Source organism: Artibeus jamaicensis, unplaced genomic scaffold (assembly GCF_021234435.1).
Source record: "Artibeus jamaicensis isolate MK-2021 breed Jamaican fruit bat unplaced genomic scaffold, CSHL_Jam_final contig_845, whole genome shotgun sequence".
NCBI classification, from domain to species: domain Eukaryota; kingdom Metazoa; phylum Chordata; class Mammalia; order Chiroptera; family Phyllostomidae; genus Artibeus; species Artibeus jamaicensis.
The window spans coordinates 663,730-680,739 of NW_026521983.1; the positions used below are offsets into that span (position 1 = coordinate 663,730).

The 17,010-nt window shown below is 43.5% G+C and overlaps 1 pseudogene; it reads right to left on the minus strand.

Annotated features, from left to right (window-relative positions):
* Window positions 1-2,339: 2,339 nt before the first annotated feature.
* LOC128628564 (immunoglobulin heavy variable 3-11-like) lies at window positions 2,340-8,487 on the minus strand (annotated as a pseudogene).
* Window positions 8,488-17,010: the final 8,523 nt, after the last annotated feature.

Consider the following 17,010-nt stretch of genomic DNA (forward strand, 5'->3'; position numbering starts at 1 on the left):
GTTTTGCTGGATAGAGCAATCTTGGTTGTAGGTCTTTAGATTTCATGACTTGGAATACCTCTTTCCAGCCCCTTCTTGCCTGTAAGGTTTCTTTTGAGAAATCTGCTGACAGTCTGATGGGGACTCCTTTGTAGGTGACTGTCCCCTTAGCTCTTGCTGCTTCTAGGACTCTCTCCTTCATTTTAATTTTGGCTAATGTAATGATGATGTGCCTTGGTGTGTTCCTTCTTGGGTCCAACTTCTTTGGTACTCTCTTAGCTTCCTGGATTTCCTGGAAGTCTATTTCCTTTACCAGATTGGGGAAATTCTCCTTTATTATTTGTTCAAATAAGTTTTCCACTGGTGGCTGTGCCTTTCCCCCTTCTGGTACCCCTATAATTCAGATGTTGGAGCATTTAAAGTTGTCCTGGAGGTTCCTAAGACTCTCCTCATTTCTTTGAATTCTTGCTCCCTGACTCTTTTCTGTTTGGCCATTATTTGCTTTCTTCTGGTCCACTCCATTGATTTCAGTCCCAGTTTCCTTTTCATTGCTACTGGTGTCCTGTGCAATTCTATTCATTTCAATTAGTTTTGCCTTCATATATTTATCTAATTTGTGGCTATAATCAACCAGTTCTGTGAGGATCCTGATGACCAGTGTTTTAAACTGTGCATCTGAGAGTTTTGCTATTTCTTCATCACTTAGATCTATGGGCTCTGGAGATTTGAGATCTTGCGCCATTATTGGTCTGTTCTGGCCCTTTAAGTGTGAGAAGCGGTGCCTTGGACTCCCAGGTCGCTGGGTTGTGACGCTGTATGTGGGGGGGTGGTCAGAGAGGGGAAATGGCGGCGCCCTCTACTGCCACTCGCGGCGAGGACCCGCCGGCCCCGGTCCAACCGCCCACTCCCTCGCCTGTACGCTTCCGCACAAATGGTCGACCATAGCCAACACGCAGTACCGCTTCCCAGCTGTCTCCTCCATGGTCGCTCACCTGGTGGCTCACTAGGTCCAACCTTGCGCCTGGATTCCGCGCGTCTGGATTCCGTGCCTGAGTCAGTCTGACCGAGTCCTCCTGTGCAACCCCTCACCAGCCGCTGGTTTCTCCCCTTACTGGTCAGGCTGAAGAATTTGTTGTTAACGGACTTCCGAAAAGTTCAATTTTCCGTGTTCTGGCTGTGTTTTCTGTTGCTAATATTTAGTTGTCTCTAAACTTGGTTGGGTGAGAAGGCACGGCACATCCACCTATGCCTCCATCTTGGCGGAAGTCCCTAAAATGAATCTTTTGTTAGGCATTTTCTCCAAATATCTCCCCAGAAAAAGATCAGCCTCCATTATCCATGTTTATTGGTTACAGCAGAAATAGGAATTAGAGCAGATTCTAAAAATGAATAAGGGGAAGTTGCTGACTTAGAGTCACAAACAGAAATATTCCTTATTTTCATTATCACAGTTTACTAGATATATGTGTTTAAAGACTTTTTTAGGAGAGGATACAGAAAGAAGTACAGGGCATGATAGAAATAGTTTATATAATTTTAAAGGAGTTTTTTAGAAATTAAAATGTTGAAGATTCTGCATGTAGAGATCAAGAGAAATCAGGAAGATGTCAATAGTACAAAAGTGGAAAGGGGATTGCTTGATACCCATTCACATTTTCACAGTTTCACTGTTACAGTAGGTAACTAGGTCAAAGGTGTCAGGGATGGAGACTTAGAAAATGTTCAAGTCATTAATTGTGAATTCAATTAGTTAATTCAAGTGAATTAGTGAATTGAATTCAATTAGTGAATTCACATCATTTACTGGGGCTCCATTTATGAAATCTCTCAACACTGACAGGGAAGAGAGGACACCCATGACTGGAGGACCATGGCGATGGTGTGTCCTGAGAAACATCGTTTCAGCCCTGGCTGGTATAGCTTAGTGAATTGAGCATGGGCCTGCAAACCAGAGGGTTCTGGTCCTATTCTCAGTCAGGGCACATGCCTGGGTTGCAGGCCAGTTCACAGTGGGACATGCATGAGAGGAAACCATACATTGATACTTCTCTTCCTCTCTCCTTCCCTTTCCCTCTAAAGATAAATAAATAAATAATCTTTAAAAAAAACAGTTTCACCTGTCTAGTGTAGCTCAGTGGATGGAGACCAGGTCTGCGAACCAGACAATCATGGTTCGATTCGCAGTCAGGGCACATACCAGGGATGCAGGCCGGTTCCCTGCAGGCCAGTTCCCAGCAGGGGATGCACGAAAGGCAACCATACATTGATGTTTCCCTCCCTCTCTCCTTCCCTTCCCCTCTAAAGATAAATAAATAAAATCTTAAAAAAACAGTTTTATTTAAGCAAGACAGTTGACTCAGTCAAAGTTCATCATCATCCTCATCATCACCATAACCATTATATTCATTACCATCAACATCATCATAAAGATAATTATCATAATCATTGACATCACCATTATCATCATCATTGTCATCAACATAAACTGCTTTCTTATAATCATTCTTCCTTTCATTCTCTGTACTCATAGATACTGTCCACACATAATGAAATTTATCTCATGTTTTGCTTATTTTTAGGTTTAACTAAAATTGGTGGTTACAAATTATATTTTAAAGATTTTATTTATTTATCTTTAGAGGGTAAGGGAAGGAGAGAGGGAGAGAAGTATCAATGTATGGTTGCCTCTCATGCATCCCCCACTGGGAACTGGCCTGCAACCCAGGCATATGCCCTGATTGGGAATTGAACCACGATTGTTTGGTTTGCAGGATCGTGCTCAATCCACTGAGCTACACCAGTCAGGGGAACAATTTATATTATTTTATATTTGACTTGTCAAATGAAATCATATTCTTACCTCTTCTTCAGATGCCCCACACAGAAAATTTGATGAGTCTAGGTCCCCTTTTTAGATGTCATAGGGAGACTGAAACCACACAATTCCCCAAAGCACATTCCCCTCACATACACCTCTACAAAATAAAAACACTCAGGAAGTTTCTTTTCCTGGTGCCATCAAGGCATGCTTACCTTGGTGAAGTACTATTCCTGGTCTTCCCAGAGATTTCAACTATGTGTGTGATAAATGTTCTATGTCCCTTTGGTTTGTGTTTTCATGAGCCTGGGCATCCACACAGAGGTTTGTGGGTCAATCTGCTTCTGTGTGACATGACCTACACATTGTGCTGTGAGCATGATGGCAAGTCAATGACCATCACCACTAACCATCGTTTGTTCCCTGGTGTTGGTCCATATGCTCTGCTGAACACTGCCCAGCAGGCATGTGTCCCACAGCTGGCCAGCTTAGAAACTGAGCCCTGTGGGACTGTGCCACACTGTTGGGTCCAGCCCAGCCTCTGCTTATATTCAACTACAAGGGTCAGAAGGGTTGACTATTCACTGGAATTAGACACAAGAGTGTCTGAAAATGACTCTGCCTCTTGTCCATAAGGCAAAGCTGACTGTCTTTACAATAGACACTTCTAACTCAGAGAATTAAAAGGGAAGCAGAGAATCAGAAATCCAGAGACATTGCCTGAGGGAAGTTGTTACAGGAAGAGGAAACCAGCCAAATTCTCCACTTGCAGCTGCTCCTGTGGTTGTCCCTATTCAGAGATGCTCAGTGCCCATTGATGGTCACAGCTCCTCCTGCTGGATGTTGTAAGTCCTGTCTCATATTGAGTTACAATCTCTTTTTGACTCATTCAATAATACATGGCTGTGTCCTCATCTTTCTAGCTGTTCATCTGTAGATAAGCAGTAATTTCTTTAATTTAAATTATTTCATTATTGTTCAATTAAAGTTGTCTGCATCCTCTACCCATTGCCATTTTACCCTCACAAAACCAACCTCCCTCCCTTGCCTCCACCCTGCTTTGGTTTTGTCCATATACCTTTTACAGTAGTTCCTGAATAGCCTTCCCCCTCTATACCCTCACATGTCCCCTTGGTTACTATCAGATTGTTCTCAATTTCAATATCTCTGGTTATATTTTTCTTGTTTTTTTCTTTTGCCGATTAAGTTCAAGACACACCAGTTAAAGGTGTGATATGCTATTTGTTCTTCACCGCCTGGCTTATTTCATTTAGGATATATAATGCTCTCCATTTTTATCTATGCTGTCACAAAATGTAGGAGCCCCTTCATTCTTTCTACTGCATAATACTCCGTTGTGTAAATGTACCAATGTTTTTTGATCCATTCATTTACTGATGGACATTTAGATTTTTCCAGCATTTGGCTATTGTAAATTGTGCTGCTATGGACATTGAGGTGCATAGGTTCTTTTGGATTGGTGTCTCAGTGTTCAAATCCCTAGAGTGAAATTGCTGGGTCAAAAAGCAGTTCCATGTTTAGTTTTCTGAGTATATGCCATACTATTTTCCTCAGTGGCTGCACCAGCCTGCAGTCCCACCAAAGGTGCACTAGGGTTCTTTTTTCTCCACATCCCTTCCAACACTTGTTTGTTGATTGGTTTATTATGACTACTCTGACCAGTGTGAAACAGTATCTCATTGTGGTTTTAATTTTCATCTTTCCAATGGCTAGTAATTTTGAGCATATTTTCATATTTCTCTGGGCCCTCTGTATGTCCTCCTGGGAGAAGTGTCTGTTCAAGTGTGGTCCATTTTTTAGTTGAATTTTTTGTCTTCCTGTAGTGGAGCTGTATGAGTTCTTTATATATTTTGGAGACAAAACCTTTGTCCAAGATATCATTAGCAAATGTGCTTTTCCATATTGTTGGTTGTCTTTTTATTTTAATGTTGTTTTCTGTAGCCATGCAGGAGCTTTGTAATTTGTTGAGATCCCATTTATTTACTTGTTCCTTTATGTCCCTTGTTTTAGGGGAAATAAGAAGTGTTTTTGAAATAATCACTTCAAATGGTGAAACTGACATTCACGAATGCAGTGTAGTCTGTTGTGTGATTCTTAGATTTTTTTCTAGTACCACCTCCAGACTCCAGTCTCTTTCCTGGAGGCTGGATGATCCAGGTTATAGAATAGTCACTGAATCTGAATCCAGAGACTTTGCAAGAGAATTTCAGATTCCAGCAGGCCGTCTCAGGTGCCCCTCAGACTCCATCAGCTGCACATCACATTAGACACCTGTAGACAAGAATCTCTCATTAGAAGTGCACACACATTCACACACCCAGGCCCCACTTTATTCATAATGTTACATGTAAAAGCATCAAAACTAGTGCCTAGCTCAGCTCAAACTTCATGGTGCTTTCTCTGTGTTAACTGCTGAAGTGAGCACAAACAGCAGACTCAGGAGCTAGGGGTTCTCTCTCAGGTGCAAGGACAGTAGTGGGGCTGGGTTTATCAGCACATGGTGTACCCCACTTACATTTAGTCCTCTAATTAGGAACAGATAAGTGAAGTCTGTGGGTAAGAGACCCTACTCGACTCAGAGAGACAAGCATTCTTTTTGCCATAGAGGGAATTTTATAAGAGGATGTTTAGTCTGTGTGCCATAGAGTTATTGTTGTTGATAATTTCTAGCATTGATCAGTTTAACACAATTTAATTCACTGAGATATTTCACATGTACAGTGTTCCATGCTATTCACATCAGAATAAATGCCCTTTGCAACCTTGTCCATGTGTGAACACACAGAGAGGGGTTCTGCCCCCATTGTCAGCCTCCTGGGTCTGAGGTCAGTGGTCACTGCAAGAGCTGCTCTTTCTGCTTTCAAGACAGAATCACTGCCAATTGTACATCTGTGCACTGAGAGTCCATCAGTATTGAGAAAGAGAATAAGAAGAAGGAGCAAACACATGTAGAGTTTTTAAACTGCCCTGGATATACTCTGTGCTTAGCCTGCTCCCTTTCTGCATACAATGACTTACCAACTGTCACCTCAAGTGACTGACATGCACACCACAGAAAACCATTAATATGTAAGCAGATACTATTATCCAGATGCCACACTGTCACTATTATATAAAAGATCTGGGAAGTTTGAAAACATGACATGCTTGGTTAAAATGATCAAACCTAAGTGAAGCCTTTAACACCCTTGGCCAATGTTCCTTGTGAGTGTTGCTTCTGTCCACACCTTGAAGAACATGTCAGTCATGTCCCTGTGACATGGTGACTGGGAGAACAACAGATTTCACCTCCAGGGCAACCTCACTCTATGCTGATGTGGTAAATACTGAAAGGGTTCATGGATTAAACCCACTTTTAATGCTGCCTCCCTGCTACATCTATCTAAGCATCTCCAATCAGAAAATTTTTATCTGTGGAAGAAAATAACAGAGAAACACTGCCCTGGAACATCACTGGAAGAACACCCATGAGGTACCTTTTACAACACAAACAGTAGTGCAACTAGACAGTCAACCCGTGTGATCATGTTACACTACAGTCTTAGTGCATTCTGGTTGTTGTAACAAAGTCCTGTGGCTTGAGACATTGGTGAATAAAAGAAATCTATTACTCACAGATCTGGATGTGAAAAATCCAAGAATAGATGCTGACCGTTTAGGTGACTGGTGAGAATCCACTTTCTAGATGGCTGTTCACTCTAATCTCAGAGCATAGGTGGGGCAAGGCAGCTTCCTCAGTCCTCTCTCATGAAGGCTCTGACTCCATTAATCAGAGCTCCACCCTGGGACCAACTCTTGTCCTGAGGCCAGGCATTCTAACACCATAACATGAGCCTCACATTTTAATGTGTGAGATTTTGACTGACATAGTCATTCATAAAAATACCATAGGAATCAAATCATGCTTCTGTCCAGTTGGAAAGCAACTCCAGCAGACCTCCCCAAACTAAGGATCTCTGTAGTCTTGTGGAAACTTCTAGTCTTTGAAAGCAGAAAAGGGATCAAGTCATTCAGAGTGAGCTGAATATCTGTGTAGTGAACATGTTCTAGCCTAAATTTTGAACTAAGATGTCCATATAACTTAATATTATTTCCTCTTGTTGCTTACATATAACAACTATTCTCATTATCTAGGTCCGGAATTAGTTTTATACCCATAATGGCTGTTTGCTCCATGCTTTTACTCATGATTCCTGGAATTTGATGGAATAAAAAGTAAGGATCATTTTTTTTCATGTTGGATGCTGACATGGTAAGATTCATCCCTCTTTCTCCTCTTGCGCACAGGTGGAAAATATGTCCAGAAAGTGCTGATTCTCTCTAGTTCTATGCAGGTTTGAGATTAGAACCACACAAACCCATCCTGTGAGCAGAAGCCTGTTCAACCTTGTCAAGGCTGAACAATAAAAACCAGAATGAGGCTCCTAACCTGAAGTTAAACACCATTTCCAAGTTGCTGAAAAGTCTGCCCTGCTCTCAACAGACTCCACAATAAAGTGACACATTATTTCATAGTCCCATTTTGTGTGTGACATCACCATCCTGGACACCTGTACCAAGTTAGTGTGGGGATTACTCTACACCGACATGATGTCAACTGCTATTGACTCTGTGAACATGGAGTCAGGTCAACACTGTTCCCCCCAGGGCAATTTTCCTCTAGAATTGGGCTCATATGCCTTTTTGCCCACTGTTCAGCATTCATGTGTCTGTTGCTGGCTGGCTTGGACCCTGAGCTTTGTGGTGCTGGTCTGTACTGTTGAGTCTAGCAGAATGTCTGGTTGGATTTAACTGATGTGGGTCATGAAGATTTGATGATTCAACTATGATTCATTAGGATAACATTAAGCAAATGTTGTGACGTTCCACCTCGTTTGTGTGTGAAAACGTTTTCCTCCTATTATAGCAAGCCTCTGCAATTCACATAGTTAAGAAGTAAGCACAGAATCATGAAGGAAGTTAGGTTCCCTGAGAGAAACTGCTGTGTGCAGAATTAACCCCACAGCTGCCAGGAAACCAACAGTTAATGCGCATTTGCAGCTGGTCCTGTACTGAACCCAGTGCTCAATGTGCTCTGCATGCCCCCTGGTGTCCTAAGCATCCTGCAGTGCAGCCTGATTGTCTCCTTCAGGGAGGTTTGTGTCTGGGCTCACAATGACTTTTCCTCACTGTGTCTCTTGCACAGTAATACAGGACCATGTCCTCAGTTCTTAGGTTATTCATTTGCAGGTAGATCTCGTTCTTGTCATTGTCTCTGGAGATGGTGAATTGGCCTTTCACAGAGTTGGCATAGTATGCACTATCACTACTACTAATGTATGAAACCCACTGCAGCCTCTTCCCTGGAGCCTGGCGGATCCAGCTCATCCCAGTAGCTGCTGAAGGTGAAACCAGAGGCTGCACAGGAGAGTCTCAGAGACCCCTTAGGCTTCACCAAGCCTCCCCCAGACTCCACCAACTGCACTTCACACTGGACACCTGCAAACACAAAGATACCAGGTCAGGTAACACTTGCCTGTCCACTTTATCTTTCAGATGCATCCACTCACATACCCAGTGTTTCCCATCCTTTAGAGATTACCTGTTAAAACAGCAACAAAGAAAACCCAACTGAGCCCAAACTCCATGGTGAGTGGTCTGTGTTCTGTCCTCAGCAGGAACTGAGAACACGTGGGGATCCTGGGCTCGGTCCCTGTCCCAGAGCTGCAGAGTTGGGGCTCGGCTGCTTTTCATGAGCAGAGGAGCCCTATTTGCATGTCCTCCTACTATATAGGGAGCTCTGGGGCTGGATGATGACATTAAGGACATGATCTCAGAGTGTGACATATTTTAGCCTGCACATCTGTTAACAATTACTTCCCACATTTGAGCCTGTGCCATCCCTACTAACCCAAATGCTCCATGATATGCATACATAACCTAGGAATGTAAACTTTCAGAAACCAGAGGTATTCAAAGTGACATATGCCTTTGAAAATTTCAAATAACGAACACACATAGGAAATTCAATACCCATGACAACAGGGAGCATTAAAAGTGCAGGAGGATCCTGTTTACATCACAGGGAGTTCCATCTGTCCTATTTCTTCTGCAAAGCAATCAGAGTATGAGCTCAGAACACAGTGTGACCCTAGAGCACATGGACCCAGGGTTGGAGGAGGTGGAACATCTGGGTCGTTCTTTGGTAGACAAGAGTGTGAACCTCCCAGAAAAGTGGGCAGAGATTCTGGGACATGTTTCTTTAGTGGAGATTGGTGCTGAATATGCAGCATCTTGCTTCCTAATTTTTCATTTTCCGCATTTTCTGGTGAAACCAGGTTCAAACACTTGGGATACAGAACAAACACATTTGTGACTAGATGTGATTAGCTGAAAATTTTTCTAGAAATTGGGGAATAAGTATGTTGAAATTTTATAAATTAGATCAAGGAAAACCTTGATGCAAATCGCTAATGAAAATAGCAGAGGCCCTGACTGGCATAGCTCAGTGGATTGAGTGCAGCCTGCGAACCACATGATCGTGGTTAGATTCCCAGTCAGGGCACATGCCAGGGTTGCAGGCCAGTTCCCAGCAGGGGACTCACGAGAGGCAACCATACATTGAGATTTCTCTCTCTCTCTCTTTCCCTTCCCCTCTAAAGATAAATAAAATAAAATCTTAAAAAATACTTCAACTATGTTTAAAAAAAGAAAATAGCAGATATATATATTCACGATTGAGATGAAAAGCATTATTTTACTTGTCTATTGATTACAGAATGAATACATAATTCAAATAACCTCCCATTACTGGAGATGGTGGATCTGACGTTATGTTAAACTGTTCATCATTGTGGGTTCAGCCTGATGCTCTCTCTATTAGGATCCGTGTTTGTATGGATGTTCAACATAATTGTTATTAGAGAGCAGGGGATGGGGTATAAAGGAACCCCTGATTCTTTGATTGATAATTTCATAAGAACTATCTCTTGTCTCTTACAGTCTCTATTCATGTCTGCACATGACCAGTGAGAGTTTGTCACTATGACCACACATAATGGGCATTCTCTGAACTTGAACCTAATGTATTCATAATATAGATGTGTAAAATGGAAAAAGCAAATCCATGCATGGGGGTGAATTACATGGATGTTGAGTGAACCTGCTTTGAGCTGACATTTTCACTCTGACCTCCAGAATATACAAAGTAAAATGTTTGTAAATTGCAGTTCCAGGCATTTGATAGTTCTATCAGTTTACATATGGACATAGCACAGACAGAATGTGGATCTTCCAATGTCAGGGGTGTCTCCATGCTGCTCCCTGCTATGAGATAACATCAGTACCAGCCCAGAGACAGGGGCAGTCACAGGGCTTTAATCTTAGGTGAGATAAAAGGAGCTCACCTTGAGGGAGGGTGAAAGAAGGCTGTGATGTCATAGAGTGTGCTATGACATCACACTTTGGCTTCCAGAATGTCACCTGTGTGATGCTGGGCCAGAGACAAGAACATAGAAATTCCTTTTTACTTTCATGTACTTACTTTTCCCCAAGCACAATTCCAGTTTCCACAAATAAGTGAATGTTCTAGAACTTGGTAGGCATCACATTGTCCAAATACCCAAAAGTAACACTGACCAGCGATTCCCAGATGGCACATCAATGAAACACTTTACTCAGAGGACAAGGAGGCTCCAAATGGGTCCCCTGTACAATCACAACAAACAACAGGAGCCCTTTCTGTAGCATCTTCTCTGACTCTTCCCAACAGTGTATCTGGTCTCCCGAAACTTTCCCTGAGTTTCTGATGTGCCTATGGCAGCATCAGTCCTGGTCTCAGATCCTCACTGGGTGTGATGAAGCAAGGAAGCCCATCACCCTGTCATCTCTGTTCAGCCAAACCTTCCCACCCATCATAGTCTGCGAAACACTAAGCATGTGGGTCATATTACTGTGATTTTTACACAGTAAAACACAGCCAAGTCCTCGGCTTTGAGACTGCTCAGCTCCAGGTACGCTGTGCTCATGGATATGTCTGCAGTTATGGTGACTCTGCCCTGGCACTTGTTTGTACTTTACTTCACTATCATGAGGGTGATTCTCCCTACCCACTCAAGCACTTGTCCTGGGGCCTTTCATACCCAGTGCATCCAATGTCTGATGAAGGTGTATCCATAATCCTTCCAGAAGATATTCACTGGGGCCTCAGGTCTTCTCTCCTCAGCCGCTGACAGCACTAGATGCACCTGGGAGTGGACAACTATGGAGAGGAGAGAGGAGTGCATGGAAAATCTCATTGAATGTCCCTGGTCCTCCTGAATCCATGGACTGGAGAGATTATCTGCAGTCACCGCCACCAGGAAGAGGTCTCTCTAGCTCCAGTCCATGGTGAAGGGCTGTGCCATCAGGACTACTATAGGGTGGGTGTTTGCAAGTGATGCTCAGGGCACAGAAAGACCACATTTAACATGGTCTATTTTTCATTTGCATATACAAAGAACAGAGTGCTTATAGCTGAAGACTTGACCCCACCTGAGAGAAAGTAGAGGACACATGGGACAGTGGTCTGAGGGGGTCTGAGGGTCCAAGTCCTACACGGAGTTATAGCATATGGGTCCCCTGGCAGATCTCTGAGCTCTGTGCTTGTGTATCTCTTCCCACTGAGGAACAAGCTTGTCATTATTCACCCACATTTGAGAGACATCGAGACCTTCTGGACCAATTCTAGGCTTTAATGTCTGAATGTCTTCTTCCTGGATCAGTGTGTCTCCAAAATTTTCCACCTAGTGAGTTAATAAAACCATCCCTGTTCTCAGTACCTTACAATTCAAAGATAAAGAAGCCCTAGAAATACCATAGACTCTGATTCTCATGTATTATGGAATGCAGTGAATACCGTGATAGAATAGGACATTCACAGTTACCACATGTCCAAATCTCCTTTTAGAGGCTTGCATGAAAAGAAAAAGACACAGGTACTCACAGGAAAGCCCTTCCCAGCTCTCCCCACAACTGCTCCTGGGAAAGCTGATCCCAGGTCCTGGGTCCTTCCCACTCCTTGATGACAGGTTTGCATCCTGCTGGGGCAGTTGCTGTTGAGTCTGAAAAAGCATGAACATCTTAGCATCTGTAGTCCAGAATTCAGTGTTGTGCCCTGACTTCCAGGAACTTCTCCAGGGGTACTGTGTGCTTTAATTTTCTTGACAAAAAGTACTGACCTTACTAAGCCCCAGTGACTCTGTAGGGAACCTCATAGCCAGGGCTCTGTGAAGCCACCAAGAAGCCCTTTTCCTGTACCTCCCAGATGCACTGACACAGCCAATACCCCTGAACCCTGAAGTTCTTAGGAGGTTTGGAAGTCTCTGATGTCCTCAGGTTGCTCTGGGAGAAGGTCTCACCTGGGTTTTCCTGCATGAAGTCCTAATCCCACTGCACTTCTATTGTTTAATTAATGACAAACACTCACTTTGTTGGTTTTCATGAAAATGCACTCCAAGTTTCCCTGCTATGTTGTACTTATCACTTGGGAAGTACACCCAATAGATTCCAGGTTGCATGATGTGTCTTTTGAGCTGAGGCCATCTCTATGTGAGACACCCAAGGTTTTTTTTTTCTTTTCTTTTCTTTTTTTTTTCTTTTATTTTCTTTTCTTTTCTTCTTTTCTTTTGTCTATTCTTGGTGCTCCATCCACATGGTTATCTTCCCATCTGATCATATACCCCATGGACCTCAGACTCCTCATCCCACATAAAGAAAAACTCACTGCTCAGTGACTCGCATCTGCACCTCTCAGACCCTGCAGGAATCACCAACTCCTTCTGCACCTGGGTTCCTGATTAAACCCTCATGGACTTTTCCACACTGGTCAAGGCATCAGGAGTAGAATTCTGACACCCCTGGTTGTACTCAAACTCCTTTTCAAAGGATACCTTCTCTAGGCCTGGCAATCAAAGAACTATGGTGGTGCTCCCTGTGAGGGCTCTGCATCCTCCAAGTGCAGCAGCCCACCAGGCAATGAATTATCCCTTAGTTCCAGGGACAGACAGGGGCAACAGTTTCAGTTTTCACTGTGTGTATTGAGAAAGTCTGCATTTTTCACAAGACCTTGGAACAGTGCTGGATTTCTCCAGGATGTTTCAGGTATGTGTGCCACCTGAAGCATATTTGAAAATTAGTTCAGGCGCTGCGTGTTTATCCTCTCTGTAGATGCCATTATCATGTGTTGTCACACTTGGGAACTGCATTAAGTAAATACCATTTCTAAGGAAGTATTCACAGTAATCTGATAAATCACACAAATCGCTATCATTTCAGTAAATATATGCCACTAATATGTGCACTAAGCCATCAGCAAAGTCCAGCACCAAGTGACGCAAGGAGGTGAGGTTTCTGAGTCAGCACAGCTCATGAACACAGGCAACAAGGTGGTGCTTGCAGAGTTGGAGGAGGAACTTGGGAGAAGGTGTTCCCTGGCTGGACGTTTCCATCATTAGGTGGAATCACAGCTGAGGGTCTACAGTAGAGCTCAAGCATAGAATGAGGCACAGTGTGTTTTATTGCCAGGGATTTTTGGTGGACATATCACATGTGAAGAATTCTTACTGTTAAAAGTTGACAGGAGAGAGGCCATGTTAAAATAGAGTTGGAGCAGCCATTCCTGACAAATCACTTGGCACACCTTCCTTGTCCAACCTGTGCATGGTATGGACTCAGCACAGTCACTTTCACACTGGGTCCCCAACACTGCATTTCACACAAATGTCTGCACAGAAAACAGTAAGAGGTAACCTGACTACAGGACTGAAAGTTGCAGACAACCTTCTGAATTTTCATTACTGTGTGGAGGTGAAGACTAAAATAGCTTCTCTGCTGTGATAGAAGTTCCTCCTTATCATTCCTGTACCTGCATCCCTCCCTTTCTCACAGACACCCCATGCCTTCAAACCAGTCAAAGCAGAATTAAGGATTCTTCCCTATCTGCGCATCCCAAAGGCCATTTCTTTGTGATCTCAGATGAACACTGATTGCTGCTCACTTTTTTATTACAGTTTCATTATGATAATTCAAAGGAAATCCTGCTCTAAGCAACTACATAGATCTACCTTAAGGACATCATACTGAGTGAAGTGAGCACAGTTGAGAAAATAAGAAGTGGTTTCTCATACATTGGAAATGAGGGCAGTCCAGAAGCACCAGAAAAAGACAGCATGGTGGTGGCCCAGAGCTGGTGGGGGAGCATGGAGAGCTGCCTTTTCAGGGAACAAGCTTCCTTTGATGTAGGTAGTTAGGTTCTAGAGGTCATTTGACCATCACTGCACCTGGGGTTATAAAGCAGTATGTGTATTTGGTTTATGCCAATGGTATATCTCATATGGAGTTCTCACCACAAGAGGACAGACAGGACTTCACCTCAAGTGTGAGGGCTTTAAGAGTTACAAGGGCTTTTGTCAGAGTCAGAATGAAGAAACTGCTTTTAAAGGTCCTACCATGACTGAAGATGTTCCTCCTGGAAAATGGATTATGAAGAAGAATTTATACCAGAAAAGATGCCAACAGTGGCAATAGCTAGACAGCATACACAAATACAAACACTCTTCCTTTCCCATCTTAGTTCATCAAGTGGACTAGGATTAAAGACAGGGACTTTCAAGAGCGCATACTCCAAGGTGCCACCTCCTGGTCACAAGGCCCATTTTACAAAGGAGAAGAGTTCAGTGTCCTTCATTCAGGCCCAACTGCTGGCTGATAATGTTGAGGTCCCAGCAGGTGCCACCAAATGACAGGATTTCTTCTGTCCAATTGACCCCACTCCTGGGATGGAGGCCTTGTCCAGGACACAGCGCCCCTGGGACTGGTTCGCTGACTGCATCACCCTGACTTGCTGGCAGGGTTCACCCATCAGGTTATGGGTGGTCATGGAATCACTGGCTACCATTTAATCAAATCTGAGCACTCATCTATTTACTGAGTATGGAGAGCAGCCATCTTTGTCCCCATCAGCAGTTGAATCACCTGCCTCAGGGTTAGGTCAGAAAGAGGGTTGGTCATCATCCAACACAGAATTTCAGATCTATTCCCTTGCAGATGCTGTCATTTCCACCAATGAGTGGACGTGCTGTAGGTCTGGGTTGGTAATAGGCCTTTGCAGATGATGAGAATCATAAGAGAGTCAGCTTCCCTGAAGTCATGCACCTGTGGGAGAACCAAAGATGGAGGCACCTAAAGGAGACAGCTGCTGTGAGACCAACAGCAGACCTGGTAGTGGACACTGCATTCCCAGGAGCCTGGAGGTGTTTGTTTCCCTGTGGGGGGCCATCCATTTTTCACAACCTGATGAAAACCAGGGAACAGTCAGTCTTCACATAGTGGAGCTCCCCACCTGAAACAATGGGGAAGTGACAGAAAGTTCAGCCAATCATTGTCATTTGGGGTGGTCCTGTGAGCACCAGTACATACAACTTTGTAGTCTCTGAGCCTGACCACTTTCACACTGAGTGATTTTTGAGAGTCACCTGCATTGATGTCTGCATCAGCTGATCATTATCATCACTGCTGAATAGAATTACATTCATGGATATTCCCCAGTTCACTTACTATAAAATGAGGAAATCTGTGTTGTTTATAGATTAAAATTCAAGTAAAGAGGCTTAAATGTGGGTGTGTGTGTGTGTCCACAGAATTCATTCTTCTACAGCAAACACCCCTAGAGGTAAATGAAGGACTCAGGTTAAATATAATTTCTCAAGAAACTGTGATTCACTGTGTCGAGAAAGAATAAGAGGGAATAGAGGGACTTGGTCAAGGAGAGATCCACAGTCATGCTGATTTGTTATCTTCACATGGACAAGGTCACCTCCTTATTTATTGTCTGCAGTGAGAATATGTGGAATTAGATTTACAGAGAAGAGGGAAGAGGAGGGAAGAGTTGGAGTTGAGAGTTTTGAGAGGAAAATTCTTCTCCCAAAGAAAGCAGCTTTTTAATCGCCAAAGTAAACAATTCCCCCTAATGGTGTTCACTATGTTCAGTGGAAACTGTGTACCCTCTGATGTCCTGATGGATCCTGCAGCCCAGCCCTCCTGTCTACTGCAAGGAGGTTTGAGTCTGGGTGTATGCTGATTTCCCCTCACCATGTGTCTCACACAGTAGTACATGACTTGTTTCTCAGACTGTCCAGCATTAACTAAAATTGGATCTTGGAGGTGTCCCTAATGATGCTGAGTTGAGATTTCAGCATTGGGTTAAAGTATGTTGTTCCACCACTATTTATAGCACCAACCCACTACACACCCTTCCCTGGAGCTTTGTCAGTCCAGTGCATAGAATATCTCCTTAAAGACAATACAGAGATTCCAGGGAAGGTCTGCATGGCCTTCAACCAACTTTGGCCCAACTCCTGCACCTGCACCTGAGACAGGACACTGGGGACAAGGGACATCAGTCTGTGTCAGTAACATTCAGTTACCACCTTCCTATAGACCCCTGTGTGCCATCTGAAACACTGACCCTGGTGAGCTGTTACTGGTCAAAGGAGGAGATCCAGCAATCTCATATTCTTCTAGATCTCAGCTATGCTTCCCCTAGACACTTCAGTTCTGTGCAAGAAGAGAGCTTTGAACACCCACAGCCCAGGGGAGGATTAAGCCTAGAAGTTGGAGAGAAATTTGCATGTGGGGCAGGCAGTCTTTTCTGTATCAGTGTGGTGAGACTGATGTCAGGTACCTGTTCATTCTGGGACCTCTACGTGGACACCACTTCGCTTGAACTCACTCACCATGTGTGTCAGGAATAGGGGATCCCCTCTGTTATGAGACACATTTAAACATGATCAAAACACAGCCTCACTTTTCGGAGCATAAGAAGAAATGTTTGACTAGTAGAGAAGAAACCAATTTTAAATTTTCATGCATCTTCCAAACAGATTCAAATGGGATTACCATTTATCCAGATAGTTTATGTAATCCAACACTGATAGATGTGTATTATTACCAACTTTTTTATTTTAAAGTATTTTATTTATTTATTTTAGGAAGGGTAAGGGAGAGAGAAAGAAGGGAGAAAAACATCAATGTGTGGTTGCCTCTGAAGCACCCACCAGTGGGGTCCTGGCTCACAAACCAGGCATGCACCCTGACTGGGAATCAAACCAGTGACCCTTTTATTCACGGTCCAGCACTGAGCCACACCAGCCAATGGTCCAAAATTGTATAATAGT